The 15517-nt window shown below is 40.5% G+C and overlaps 1 protein-coding gene across 2 annotated transcripts in view; it reads right to left on the bottom strand.

Annotated features, from left to right (window-relative positions):
- tmdd1 (transmembrane and death domain 1) overlaps positions 1-13377 on the bottom strand; it is a 34805-nt gene extending 21428 nt beyond the window's left edge. Inside the window, exons 1-3 of one of the 2 annotated variants that reach the window (XM_073030943.1) lie at positions 13053-13377; positions 11663-12726; positions 10605-10695 (exon numbers count right to left, since the gene is read on the bottom strand). The gene's annotated coding sequence lies outside the window, so the exon portion shown is untranslated. Of the gene's footprint in view, positions 1-10604; positions 12727-13052 lie in introns of both variants that reach the window. The other variant, XM_073030942.1, reaches the window with a different exon arrangement.
- Between the last annotated feature and the right edge of the window lie 2140 nt (positions 13378-15517).

Raw genomic sequence — 15517 nt, 5'->3', positions numbered from 1 at the left:
TCACTGCCTGTAGGATGTTTGTAAGTTCTTCCAGTGACTGTGTGGGTCAATATTGCAAATAGATGATCTACCATACAATTGACCAGTTCTGGTACAAAGAATTGGTCAAAATGCCCTCAGGAATTATGAAGAAACTATAGTATTGTTTCAGCCTCTGTCCATTGCTGAGAGCTGCTGATATGCATTTAACAACCAGCAGAGGGAGACATTGATTGAAAATGACTCCAAGTTTCCCATTTGTCGGCTGACGTTTGTCATTGGGCAATATTATGTTCCTCTTTCCACTTTCTATCAGCAGTGCTTTTAAAGGAAATTGCAAGCATAATTGTATCTGCTTTGAAAAACTCTGATAAAGTGTATTTACACTACAGCAAATGCAACCTTATTCAATCCTGTATTTTGAATTTTGACTGGCACAAGACACTGGATAAGCTTCACTTGGAATGGTATCATTGAGTCAGACAGCCTCTTTGGCCCTTTTGTTCCATGCCTTAGATTTCTACAGTACTGTGTAAAAATCTCCGGCACATGTAAACATCTGGGTGACTAAGACTTTTGCACAGTACTGTAGTGATTTGGTGTGTTGCACTGTACTTCCGTCACAAAAAAAATCACAACATCTGAGTGATGGTAAACCTGATTCTGATATGGGTCTCTATTGTGGACTGAGAGTGGGAATGGGGCAGGAGAGAACGGAATCATGATTTGGAAAAGGGGAAGGAAGAGGGGAAGGGGATGGGAAGCACCAGAGGGACATTCTGTAATGATAAGTAAACCAATTGTTTGGAATCAAATGACCTTGTCTGGTGTTTCAGGGCTGGGTGTGTTTGCACCCACACCACCAGCCACTGTGCAGACATAATAGCAAAGTTGAATAGGCATTTAGACAGACGTGTGAACAGGGATGGACACAGACCATGTGCAAGCAGATGAGATTTATTTAATTTGGCATCACGGCTAGTGCAGACAAGATGGGCAGGAGGGGCTGTTTCCGTGCTGTAATGTTAAATATTCTATGGTTCACTACCCCATTTCATGGCAAACCGAATTTTTATAACATTAAATTAGGGCAGTCAAGCTCCTATATTCTCTGCTTCCTGGTTCATGAAGGTTAGCTTCTCTACTTTATCAACCTGTATTGCCACTTCTGCAGATCAATAGGCTAAAGTCGCTCTGTTCCTCAGTTCCCCTTGAGCCTATCATTCATCGAATACATCATCCTGATTAGACTGTGTAGAAGGTATCACATAACACTTACTGTGATTATATTCTTCCTACTATTGCTCTGGCCAATTTGCCATCTAATCAAGTTTAAGTTCAAGTTTAACTGTCATCCAACCATTCATGAATACCCATGAAGACAGCCAAATGAAACAGCTTTCCTCCGGGGCCAAGGTGGAAATCACATTACCAACAGTCACTGGTCATACACTCAAGGCACATTTCAGATTGCAGTAACAGTCACAGAAATATATATATATAGGCTGTCCATCATGTCCAATGATGACAGGAAACCTGCCCAGGGAGAAGCCATTGCACTGAGACAGCTCCACTCTCTCAACCTCAGGAGTCCAGCTCCAGTAATACAAACAGGTGTCATGAACTGGGGTCCTCCTTGCTGGCAGTGCGTGACCATCATGTGTTCTCTGTCTCCACACGCACTTTGCTCTCCATGTAGTGTTGCAGAACTGGCCGTTAGATCAAACTGCCGATCTCATCCCCTCACTCCGCCGAAGTTTGGATAGGCGTGTCCATACCTCACTGGGGTATGAGGCTGCTGGCTATCGTCACCTTGTTTAACCCACCAGTCAAAGCAGTGCACTGAGGTGGGGTGTCTAGGGAAGGGTAACACCTCTAGTGAAGGGCTTGTCATAACCATTACATTATTGAGAATCCATTACAGTGTGTTACACGTGCCTTTGTCTGGTGATTGCTGGGAATTGCTGTATAAATAGCCCATGTCCCTGAGTGATATGTCCTGCAAACTGATGGTGCATGGGTGTTGCTGGCAAGAACAAGCAATTCTCAGCGGTCACCAGACAAAGGCACATGTAACGCGCTGTAATGGCTTCTCAGTAATGTTTCACTGCTGAAGTAATGGTTTCTCTGTAGCAGCAATGTTTGGGTTATGGCTGGAGATAACAGGACTGTGGTATGCATGTTAGCCAATCAGGAATTTATTGCCCTCTCTTGTAAATCTGGAAGTAGTTCATTTCACAGGCTTTTGCCAGAGAGGGAGAGAGATGAAGAGAGAAGACGTGAATGGAGAGGGTCTGCGCTGGACGGGGTGGACTCGGAGTGACAAAGGGCAGCGACAATTGGAGGAGGTCAATGGTGAACGATCAGTCTATGAGTGAGCTCCAACTTTGCACAGGCTGGTTAATAAGATTGGGCCCTTTTTTCTTTTATTTCATTTCTCTACTAACCGTATAGTCAAAGTAAGAGTTATAAAGCTCAATCATTTAATTGCATATTGTGTACTGTTAGTTATTTCAGGGTACTGATTTGTAACAGAGGACACATTACCAAGCATCCACCCAAAAGAGATTTTTTAAGTTTGGCTGGGCCGGGGGTTATTACCCCCTATGTTAATCTGCTAGGTGAAGCAAGAGTTACACACGCAATCCAGCCTGTCTTCCAGCAAGCGAGGATCGGAGGGGCCAGTCTCCAATCCAGCACGGGCACTGTGCCACTCTGCCTCCACCATCTGCCCGGCTGGGTGGGTCTAACATGCAAGCCTGTGCCATGAGCCCAGTCCTCACTTTAACCAAGGCCACACAGCCCCCCTGCCGTCGGCCTCACGGACTCCACTTGCAGTATTTAACATTAGCAACGCCCACCAGCGTCCAAGACAATCACTCACTGTAAGACTGCCCCCTACATTTGTGCACCGACTCGGACTCATTTCTGTAGCAGGCTGCAACACACCAAATCCAGCCCCTCCACCACCGAGCAGCCTGTCAATGGAGTACACCTGCAGTACTTAATGTTCAGCATTGACTTGCAAACATAAAAAAGATGTTTACAAAAGGCAACAAACACCTTTGGCCACTGTATCCGTGTGCTGCTATCTTCCCAGAATAAATCAAAATAATTTTTCTAAACTAAGGGTTTTCTCCTCACAATCAACCTACTTTCGTGTCACGTACAAACTTACTGATGTAGGCAGCCGTTGAACCCAGGGGACCATGGGTTTGCGCTTCTGGTTGATACTGTCCAGTCCAGGGCACAAGCCTGGGTGGAAAAGTTTAAAGAACCGGCTGTTTTCATGCAGTGGGTCCCCCCTCTCCACGTCACTGATGTAGTCCAAGGGAAGGGCAAATGCCGATACAGCTTGGCACCAGGGTCATCGCAGAGGTTGCCAGAGTGAAGTCGTAAACAACATCAAACTGCCTTAGGGACCCTGACTCCAGATTTCTTCCTCGGGGTTTACTCCCGAAGCCTTTCCCAGGGGTGGGTATGGCCACAAGGCAGCGGAGGTTTAAAATCAGAGTTTCCCTTCTCCTAGACAGGCTGCCGTCCGAGGCTGACAAGCCCCACCTGTCCGAACAAACTTACTGATAATACCATCTAACTTAATGTTCTATTCTTTAATGTAAATGATAAACAGCTACTGAAGAGTCCCAGCACCAGTCCCTATGACATATCACTGGCCAAAGGCTTCTAATCGCATAAGCAATCCTCTAATATCACTGATTGTTTTTCACTGACAAGCCTGGGAGCCCATGGAATCAAAACCTTTGGACCAGCCTACCATGTGAAACCTTGTAGAAAGCTTTATTGAAATAATTAATATGAATTACATTAAAAGGAAAGTTAGAAAAGGAAAGAGAGTGAATGAGAAAAAAATTGGTAAACAAAGATCTTTTAGAACCATAGAACATTACAGCACAGAAACAGGCCTTTTGGCCCTTCTTGGCTGTGCCGAACCATTTTTCTGCCTAGTCCCACTGACCTGCACCTGGATCATATCCCTCCATACACCTCTCATCCGTGTACCTGTCCAAGTTTTTCTTAAATGTTAAAAGTGAGCCCGCATTTACCACTTCATCTGGCAGCTCATTCCACACTCCCATCACTCTCTGCGTGAAGAAGCCCCCCCAATGTTCCCTTTAAACTTTTCCCCCTTCATCCTTAACCCATACCCTCTGTTTTTTGTTTCTCCCCTAGCCTCAATGGAAAAAGCCTGCTTGCATTCACTCTATCTATACACATCATAATTTTATATACCTCTATTAAATCTCCCCTCATTCTTCTACGCTCCAGGGAATGAAGTCATAACCTATTCAACCTTTCTCTGTAACTTAGTTTCTCAAGTCCCATGGGGCAACATCCTTGTAAACCTTCTCTGTACTCTTTCTACCTTATTAATATCCTTCCTGTAATTTGGTGACCAAAACTGCACACAATACTCCAAATTCAGCCTCACCAATGCCTTATACAACCTCACCATAACATTCCAACTCTTATACTCAATACTTTGATTTATAAAGGCCAATGTACCAAAAGCTCTCTTTACTACCCTATCTACCTGTGACATATTTACCAGGACATAAAGGATAATTAATGAAAGAGTGTAGAGGCCAGTGGTGTGGTGGCATCAGCACTGGACTTTCAGGAGATGGTCCTGAGTTCGAATCTGGCCGGGTCCCAACCTGGGCAGCGGCAGGATCTGTGTGGAAGAAAGGCCTGGCAAACTACTTCTATATCTTGCCATGAAAACCCTGTGGACAACTGCACTATTGACAATGACTTCAACAAGGAAACTCAACAACAAGAAGGAAAGGGTAAGGCCTATTGGAACTGGAGGCTTTAGCTAAGGTTCTATTTTATGATAGGATTCAAATAGTGATTGATGCTCATGTTGTAGTTAAGACAATGGATATGTCGTATTGGATATCATAAGCATAACAAAAGAATATTGCCCATTACGCTACTTCATTTAGGGCAGCAGTGAAGGTCCTCCATCTCTGCTTGCCCTTAGTCATGTAGAAGGACTCCTCATTGCTGTTTCCATTACAATTTATTTCACCATCAAGGTTGTTAGCACTGAGTCGAACCCCTAAACCTGGAGGACCGATGGTCCACTCTTATTCTGGCCTCTACACTTTGACCTGTTTGGCATGGGTGACCCTACCAAGAGCTAAAGCATAAAGCCCTGACTCCAGCTGACATAGCTCGGTGGGTCATTGTGGCACGCAGCCTCCAAACCATGAAAAAGTCATGGTCTTCTTGGAGGAAAAGTGTATGTATCAAGGCAATAATCATCTTTGAAAATTGCCAGTTCCAGATGAAGCATGTCCCAGGAAAGCAGAAGAAACAAGGGAGGAACTTATGGATCTAAGAGCAATTTTTCAATCCATGGCTGCAGAAATGGTGTCTAGGATTGAAGGTTCTGCTAATGTTCTAAAGAAGGAGAAAGGAATCCACCAGGAGGGCCAGATGGATTCATTTTGTTATTGTGCAAACTACTGGACTATATTTTGAAATTATCCAGGAATAATCAATATAAATTTGATTAAGGAAATTCATGACTCACAGAACGGATTGACATTGTTGAAAAGTTAACAGAGGAGCAGAGCATTTGGTGTTGTTTCCATCAGGCTAGTTAACAGTACAAGTAAAAACTCATGAGATCCCAAGGAAGGGCATCAAATTCAATCCAAAAGTCACACAGTGACAGAAGGAGGGAAGTAATGGTTTATATTTGTTTTTGCATGGGTGTCATCAGTGGTAGGGTGGACAGTATAGGGCTCAGTGCTCATCTCTGTGTCTTTTTTAAATATATAGAACGTAGATCATAGAACGTTACAAGCCTAAGGCCCACAATATAGTGTCATCCTTTTAACCTACTCTAAGATCAACCTATTCTTTCCCTCCTACATAACACTCCAGGTTTCTATCATTAATGTACCTATCTAAGAGTTTCTTAAATGCTCCTAATGTATCTGTGTCTACCACCACCCTGGCAGGCCATTCCACACACTCGCCACTCTCTGTATAAAGAATGTATCTCAGTCTTGCCCCTTATACTTTCCTCCAATCATCTTCAAATTATAACCCCTCATATTAGCCACTTCTGCCTCGGGAAAAGTCTCTGGCTGTCCACTCTAGCTATGTCTCTTATCACCTTGTACACCTCTATCAAGTTACCTATCTTCTTTCTTCACTCCAAAGAAAAAATCCAATCTCACTCAGACAAGCTGTCTCATCCAGGAAGCAAAATAACAAATTTCACAACATATACTGATCATATTAAACCTGATTTCTAATTCTGTCTTCATAAGACAGGGTTTCTAATCCAGGCAGCATCTGGGTAAATCTCCACTGCACCCTCTCTAAGGCTTCCACATCCTTCCTATAATGAGGCAACCAGAACTGAACACAATATTCCAGGTGTGGTTTGACCAAGATTTTATAGAGCTGTAACATTACCTTATGGCTCTTGAGCTCAATCGCTCAACTAATGAAGGCCAATACACCATAAGCCTTTTTAACTTGCACAGCAACTTTGTGTGGTCTATAGACATGGGCCCCAAGGTCCCTCTGTTCCTCGACACTGCTAAGAATCCTGTCATTAACCTGCAATCTGCTTTCAAATTGGTCCTTACAAAATGAATAATTTCACTCTTTTCTGAGTTGAGGGCCACCTGCCACTTCTCAGTTCAATGCTGCAGCCTGTAAACCTCCCATTGCAAACTGCAGCAGCCTTCTACATGAACAACAATTCCACCAACCTTCATGTTATCTGCAACTTCCCTTCCTGTTCCTCATCCAAGTTATTGATAAAAATCAATAAGAGCTGGGGACCCAGAACAGATCTTTGTGGAACACCACTGGTCACTGACCTCCATCTACTACCACCCCATGCATTTTACAGGCAAGCTGATTCTGTATCCTCACAGCCAAATCTCCTTGAATCTCATGCCTCCTGACTTTCTATATGAGCCTCCCATGGGAAACCGTATCAAACACCTTACTGAAATCCATATACACCACATCCACTGCTCTTCCTTCATCAAAGTGCATTCTCATATCCTCAAAGAATTCAATCAGGCTTGTAAGGCACGACCTGCCCCTCACTAAGCCATGCTGCCTATTCATAATCAGGCCATCTTTCTTCAAATGCTTGTGATTCCTATCTCTAAGAACTTTCTCCAATAATTTTCCCTCCACTGAAATAAGACTCACCTGTCTATAATTCACAGAGTTCGTCCTACTTCCTTTCTTGAACAACGGAACAATTTATGTAATATCAGTGTGTATTTTGTAATATTTTAATGATTTAATTAGATGATTAAGAGGGCATAATTTAAGGTGACTGGAGAAAAGTATATGCTCTAGGTAGAGATTTTACACAGAGAGGCAGGTGCATGCAATGCACTGTCAGGGGTGGCAGAGGAGGCTGTTACATGGGCAGATGGATGACAGAATGGTGCTATGCGGGACATAAGGTTAGATTGATCTTAGAGTAGTCTAAAGGGTCGGTGCATCTTTATGGGCCGAAGGGCTGTTCTGTTATATGATACAAACCTTTGTAGTTGACACAGAAATGATCATGTATTTGACAATGAGTAAGAAAGTTTTAGACTGCAGGAACATACGAGTGGTCTGGTCAGTCGGATGGACAAATGCCAGATGGAAATTAATCCAGACAGCTAATTCATTGTGAGCTAATGGATTCAGGGAGGTGAAACAAGGCAGGAAATGGAGGTGATGTAAGGTGGAGAGTCACCTTGTAAATCCAAATAAGCAGAAGGATGAAGGAGAGTAATGTGCTAGGAAAGGTTTACACTGATTCACAGAATCAGGACTGGGAGCTTGTGCTAGCTGCATATATCATCATAGGTTAGGCCAGCAGAGCCTAAGCGCTCTATCCAGGTCTCATCTCCCCCTAGGGAAATGTACTAACTTGGAGGGACGTATGAAATAATGAAGAGCTTAGATGGGAAGGATATATTTGGTCCAGCATAGGAAACAGAACTTTAAGATAATTAGTAGAAGGATTTGTGGGCAAAGAAACATTTGGTTTCTATATATTGGAAAATAGTAGACACTTGCAATTCTCTATCTGACAGGATTGTATCAGCTTTAACTTATCACATTTATACTGTACTCAGTCATGGACCCAGTGGTGGAAGATGGGATTAGTTTGGGAAGTTCCTTTAGAACCAGAAGGTTAAATGACCTCACGCTTTGTTGCAAATGTTCTGATTCTGATGTTCCTTTAAGTTTGGTGTCTGTTAGAATTATGTAGTCATATAACTGAACCACACTTTGTTCTAAAATAAGACAACATATTACAAATATATATTAATCACTGATATTAGTTGACAATTGCTGCCATGAAGTGCAAGAGGCTGTTAAAGGTCCCTGTTAATGCTGCAAGACATGAGATTGATAGAAATGCTTGACTATTCAAACTTGTGAAATTAATTTAGATAAGATTAATTTTTTATATATACCTTCTCAGATTACATGCTAAATGATAAAAGTTTTGTGATTTGTTTCTGACTAAAGTTACTATATACTATAAATGATGACTGGATTTCTTTATTTCTTTTCACTCCATTTGAATACCTCTATTGTGATAAATTCCATTTATTATACTTGTCAATGTTGGTTGACAGAGTTAGGTCCTTTTCTTGAAGTTGTTTGGTCGACTTAGCCATTGTTCGGAGAATGTTGATTGGAAGATTGCGTTCCATGTCTCATGTACTTCACTCCACTGAAATCTGATTGGTTATGTCACAGACTCCGGTGGAATGAAGGACAGTAGAATGGATGAACTACATCAGTGCGCCAATAGAAGTGCTGGATGGTATCTAGTTTTATTGCATCAAAGCTTTTCCTTTATATGTCTTGGTAACCTTCTCGTAATCCATTGATCGACAAATTACATTTCTGCACAACAAAACATGTTATATCAATATAAATAGCTATGTGTTGTTGTATTTCATGTCAGTTATGTTTGGGTTTCTCAGCTTTTAGCAACATACATCCAAATGTTAAAATCATTTGCTCACTTCTAATATATAGGTTGCTTTATATTCAGCTCTGCTGCTTGAATTTATACATTAATGGCTATATTTTACACACAGTCAATCAGTTCATATGGGTTGAACTTTCAAAACAAAAATGCTTAAAGGTGGCAAACATATGTTTTAGTTGACCATTCTTAAAAGGAAGGATTACAATTGATTATTTTGTGCTGGGGAAAGAGCTATTATTTGGCATTTTGAAAATAACAAGGATCTTATTCAAGTTCAGGTTCAAGTTTAAGTTTAATTGTCATCCAACCATACATAATACCCACGAGTACAGCCAAACGAAACAAGTGTTACACCAGGGCCAAGTTGCAAAATATAGTACCAACAGTCATTCACAACACAAGGTACAAATAACACATGTAAGGTATCATGTATATATACAATAGCAAGCACATGGAAGATAGCAGTAAATTACAATCACACAAAATAATATAGTCCAAGTGCCTGAGTCCATGAACGCTGCAACAGTCTGCAGTTGAACACAATACCGCTTGTCTTCTGCCAAACAAACAGTGGGGGGCAGCACCTACTGGTTACAGCCAAAGAAAATCTCTGCATCATGGTGCCTACCTTTCCTGTTACACTTTGTATTGTTTGCTTTGTTTGACAAAAACTTGTTTCTTATTCTGCATCCCTTAATATTCTTTCGTCTTTAGGCCACAATGCAATCCATTTCAGGAATAGAGAAGTGACCAGAGGATTCCTGGGCACATATCAATGAAGCAGTTGCTGAGGATTCTGCTATTAAATATTTATGTCTGGTAAATTACTTCAAGATATCAGCCATTTCAGATATATAACTGTAACCTTTGATATCAATCCTCAGGGAGCAGGTCAAGTTAATATCAAATGTAATAGGCCAATTTATGAGTTATATCATTATTAATAATTAATAAACGTGTTTAGTCATTTTATTTGTTTACCATTTTCTACCTTAATACATGCCAATCTGCTCTCTGAAAAGATGTAGAGGTGGGAGATTTCAGCTCTGAGTCCTGCAGCTTCTATAATGACATGCTTCCAATCAAAGGTGTTAAAGATTTGGGAGAGTAGGAATATGGTACGTGATTTTCCTTTCAAGTAAGTTGTACAACTATTTATATTGGAGGGAAAGGATGCATGATCTGGAAGAATTCACAATAACACAAGAAGATAGGAGCAGGAATGGGCTATCAGGCTCCTCAAATATCATGATGGTTGATCTATGCAGGTCTCAACTCCTCTTCTGCACCACACCCTTCTTGCGCTTATAAGCAGTGACATACATTGTGAAATGTGTTGTTTTTTGACAGTGGTGAAATTCAAGACAGAAAAAATTACCCTAAGTTATGTAACGTAGATAAATAGTGCAAAAGACAACGAGTGAGGCAGTGCTTGTGGGTTTATGAACTACTCAGAAATAAGATACTGAAGGGGAAGAAGTTGTTCCTAAAACAGCTTCCAATATTTACCCAAACCCACTTGAAATACTTCTAATGATTCAGCTTCCATCAGGCACGGGGGCAGACAATTCCAGAGACTCATCACCCTCTGTGAGAAGAAATTTCCACATACCTCAGTCTTAAATGACAAGCCCTTTATCTCGTAGTTACGTCTCTTGTTCACGATTCTCCCACTAGCGAAAACAAAGGTCAGTACTTTCAAACTGAAATACAATATTACAATAGTCTGATCAACTGGTCTGCTGAAGTTGAAGTTTTCCAATGACTTGGAATGAAGCCATAACAAAAAGGCACCAAAAGAAGCCAATTAAAGGCGTTTTTAGAAAATGTTAAATCCAGCAGCTTTACTTGCAGACTAATTTGGTGAGCCTTAACCATATAACTAACAAGCCTCTGCTATGAGAGCTTATGGAGATTGAAAGGCTTTAAAAATAGTCCATGGCAAGCATTGACAACAGACTTGCTTCAGTAAAAGGGCAAAGAAATATGTACATTTAATGGAAACGAAATGTGCTAAATGCGTGCTTTTCAACTGAGGGAATATCATTGCATTAAGTGAACATGTTATTGTGTATTGAAGCAAAATAGGTTTGAAATATATCAGTCAATTGAGTTTTATTCTGTTTATCTAATTTTATAACATTTAACATTATTACCTGGTTATTTTTTAAGCATACTGGTTGCAAATGAATTAGAAAATCCAGTTTGAAAACGTGTAGGCAGAAGGATTTGCCTAAGCACCACCTGCACACAAGGAGAGACAGCTGTTTCCTTTTTGAGGGAAAGAAACAGATCTTTTGGAGAGCAATAGGTTTGGGCAAAGAAAGTCCACGCCTAAAGATGATTACACCTGGCAAGTGCAACTTTTCAAACCGTTTCAGACTTGTCAAACATACTTTGGTTCTGCAGGTTGCTGCAGGTTCCTGAAGAAACAAACAACCATTGTTCACTCTGAGCCACTGTAACCCCTTTCTGACTGCATTGCTTTTGTCCTTTCAGTCTTTACCGCAGGAATTATTCCATATAGACATTGAAAGTTCCTTTAATTTTCCAAAAAGAGAAACACATGTCTCTGGAATTTCTTGTGACTCATTTTCAACCAAGGTGAATTAATTTGTCTTTATATATCTTCATATAGTCTGGGACTTATTGATCATAGCATGTTCTCACCATAAATAACTAGAAGTTTTCTCCAATTTACTCTAACTCATTCCAGAATTTGTATTCCATTTTCTCTCTGATCTGTTTTGAAATACAAAGTAGAATATCACAAAATAATATTCCAGTGCATAGAAACTAACAACTCCTCACAAATTAACATTGGCTTCTTGGAAACTTAATTTGATCAGAGGGGGTTGATGTTTTAAACATAAAAATATCTTTTCAATTTGCCTTAGAGCATAGAACAGCACAGCACAGGACAGGCCGTTTGGCTCACAACGTGGTGCCAAACTAGCTAGAAAGCAAATCAAAAACTCCCGAAAATGAATCCCTCCTACCTACACAATGTCCATATCTCTCCGTTCATGTGCGTATCCAAACGGCTCTTAAAAGCCTCTACCACCATACTGGGCAGCGCATTCCCGCATCTACCACTCTCTGAGTCAAAGACTTACTCCTCACATCCCCTTTGAGCCTGCACCCTCTCACCTTCAATGCGTGCTCTCTGCAATTGGACATTTCCACCATGGGAAAAAAGATACTCCCTGTCTACATTCTCTATGTCTCTCATAATCTTATAAACCTTTAGCAGATGCCCCCCCCCCCCCACCGGCCTCCGCCACTCTAAAGAAATACTCATGAGTATTTCTGGTTAAGTTGTTTTAAGCCAATTTAATGGCTGAGATTTTTGTGGCGATAATCAAAATCTGACTTTCTGCAAAGTCTTTGTTTCAGTTCAGTTCTAGGAAGATAATTCTGGATTTTAAAAAAGGGTCTCCCTTCACCTTAATTACAGAAGCAATTGGAAACTCTTCATCTTAAATTAAAGGGTAAAGTGACGATATTTCCTAAGTAAAATAGTCTCAGAATGGAAAGAAAAAAAAGTTCACTGGTCTTTCCTCCTCCTTCCCAACTATTTATAATTGCCTTTCAAATGAGGGTACAAGGGCACAGTAACTAACTGCATGACTGCTCTCCGGCAATACCAGTTTTACCCCAGGAGTCCCCGCTGTAAGCTGTTCCGATCTTAGTCGGGCCGTCCAGGAGACTTCAGGTGTAGTCAGGTTTTGCATCTGAAGGAAAGAAGGACAGTGAGGGTTAAGTCAAATTCTATCATGATTACATGTTTTCTTCACAAGCAATTTCAGGAAATTCACACATTCTCTTCTGTGGATTTTGAGATTGCTACTCCTGTCACTGTAACTTTATTATAGGACCAAAAAGTGGAAAAAATAAAATCCAGTGGAAAAAGGAGATGAGAAATAGTATTAGTTATCTCTGCTTTAAAAATCACTAAACAAACTACATTCCTCTTTTGTAGAGGAAGAGCCTGTCTAAAGTTTCTTTTACAAACTTATCATTTTCTAATACTATAAATACTATAAAACAGATCACTCACCAGTCTCCATACACGATGATCACCAGCAGGAACATGTTTCCTAGAACTCAAGTAAAAGTATATCTTTTGTTTTACTTAGAAGTTAAGAAGATTAAATAGATGAGGAAGAGAAAGTCCGATGTGAAGAGGAAATTTTAGATAAGGGTTTTCACATAAAAAAAAACAAAAAAAAAACTATTTGGCAAAACAGAAATTATGGTGGAAATAGGCAATGCCTTAAAAAGGATGATTTAAAAAGAAAACATTTTGTGTTAAAATATGAAAATAAGAAGACGATTTAGAAATTAGACAAGAAAGAGAAGGGGAGCAGATCAAGGGAGTGTGAGATGAGTGATCAGAATTTTCATCCTGAGCTTTTAGCTCTTATCTACTTGTCTCAACATCTCAGTTGTCAGCCTGTCTAGTACAACAGTCCAATAAACAGCACTCTCCCAAACATACTCCGCCTCCAATTTGACATGTTAAGGATTTTATGCTGTGGGGGAAGTCTTTGTTTTCAAAAGCTGACACCTGGTCTCACCTAGGAAAGATGAATAACCATGCTGAACAGAATACTTAACCCCTTGGTAACTGATGAGCATTTTTTCCTGATAAGCCTGGACTAAATCAATGGAATTTATTGCACAATGATTCCGAGATCTTTTGGAAATAGGTAGAGACATGAAATCTATTAACTCTTTCAGACTTAATGCATTCTAATACAGAAACATCCCATTTGGGGGTAACTATAGGAGGTCCAGATTACTCTGGACCAGATCTACTAACAAAGCACAAGCAATTCATCTCTAATGAACACAAACAAGTCTTCATAGAGGGATCAGAAGTGGAAAGAGTGAGCAATTTCAAGTTCCTGTGTGTCAATATCTCTGAGGATATCTAACCTGGACCCAACATATTGATGCAGCTACAAGGAAGGTACGACAACAGCTATATTTCATTAGGAGTTTGAGGTGATCTACTATGTCACCGAAAAGACTTGCAAATTTGGAGAGCATCCTAACTGGTTGCATCACTGTCTGGTATGGAGGGGAGTGTTCAAGTCAGTCAAGTCAAGTCATTTTTTATTGTCATTTCGACCATAACTGCTGGTACAGTACACAGTACAAACGAGACAACATTTTTCAGGACCATGGTGCTACTGAAGCAGTACAAAAACTACTCTGAACTACGTAAAAACAACACAGGCAAAAAAAAAACTACACTAGACTACAGACCTAGCCAGGACTGTATAAAGTGCACAAAACAGTGCAGGCATTATGACATAGTCTGGTCATAAGAGCCCGAGTGCTTCGGTGCCTTCAGTTTCCCAGATGGCAGGAGGGAGAAGAGTTTGTATGAAGGGTGCATGGGGTCCTTCATAATGCTGTTTGCTTTGCGGATGCAGCGTGTAGTGTAAATGTCTGTAATGGCGGGAAGAGAAACCCCGATGATCTTCTCAGCTGACCTCACTATCCGCTACTACACAGGATCAAGGTAAGCTGCAGAGAGTTGTAAAATTAGCCAGTTCCATCATGAGCACTAGACTTCACAGTATCCAGGATACCTTCAAGTAGCAATGCCTCAAAAAGGCTGCGTCCATCATTAAGGACCCTCTTTATCCAGGTCATGACTTGAGCTTATTGCTTCCGTCAGATACAGGAGCCTGAAGGCACACACTCAATGATTCAGGAACAGCTTCTTCCCCTCTGCCATCAGATTTCTGAATGGACAATGAACCCACGAACACTACTTCACTACTTCTTTATTTCTATTTTTGCACTAATTATTTAATTTATCTATTTAATATATATATAAAATTGTAATTCACATTTTTCTATTACTATGTTTTGCATTGTACTGTTGCTGCAAAGTTAACAAATTTGATGAGATGTGGTGATATTAAATCTGATTCTGATTCTGAAATGATACCTAGCTCCTTTTAATCCCTCCTTACTGAACTATTAGCCAGCTGTGGTGTTAGCAGCATTGCTCAGTTATCAGATAGGTCTTCAATCAGAACAGCAACATCTGAGAGTAGAGAGGATATAACTATTATCTTGCATGTGTCCCAGTACTTTTCTCATCGTGATTTCATCTTCCTACTTAAGTACAAAATAAGTTGGGGCATTCTTGATTTAACTGACACTCAAGGTATTTTAAAGCACAAGGGCATTCATCTTTTCTCTCCAGTGCTAGCTCAATTTGATGTTCTACTTTCAAAGATTTCAAATCACTGGCATCCCGACACCGTTATTGATCACAACATGTTCTGGCTGTATATAACTAGAAATTTTCTCCAATTTAGAGCAGAATAAATCAGAACTTTATTGTCATTGCACAGGACAACCAGGTGACAGTGCTACTCCAGTCCTTGCAAATTGATATTTACAATGCATGCAGTATGGCTTAATTTTTATAAAGTCCCATATTTACATGTAACAAGCAACTTAAGAACATAACGTAAGAAACAGGAGCAGGAGTCGGCC

Source organism: Hemitrygon akajei, chromosome 27 (genome assembly GCF_048418815.1).
Source record: "Hemitrygon akajei chromosome 27, sHemAka1.3, whole genome shotgun sequence".
NCBI lineage: Eukaryota > Metazoa > Chordata > Chondrichthyes > Myliobatiformes > Dasyatidae > Hemitrygon > Hemitrygon akajei.
Note: the sequence above shows the minus strand (reverse complement) of the source record. Positions and strands in the feature narration are given on the sequence as shown.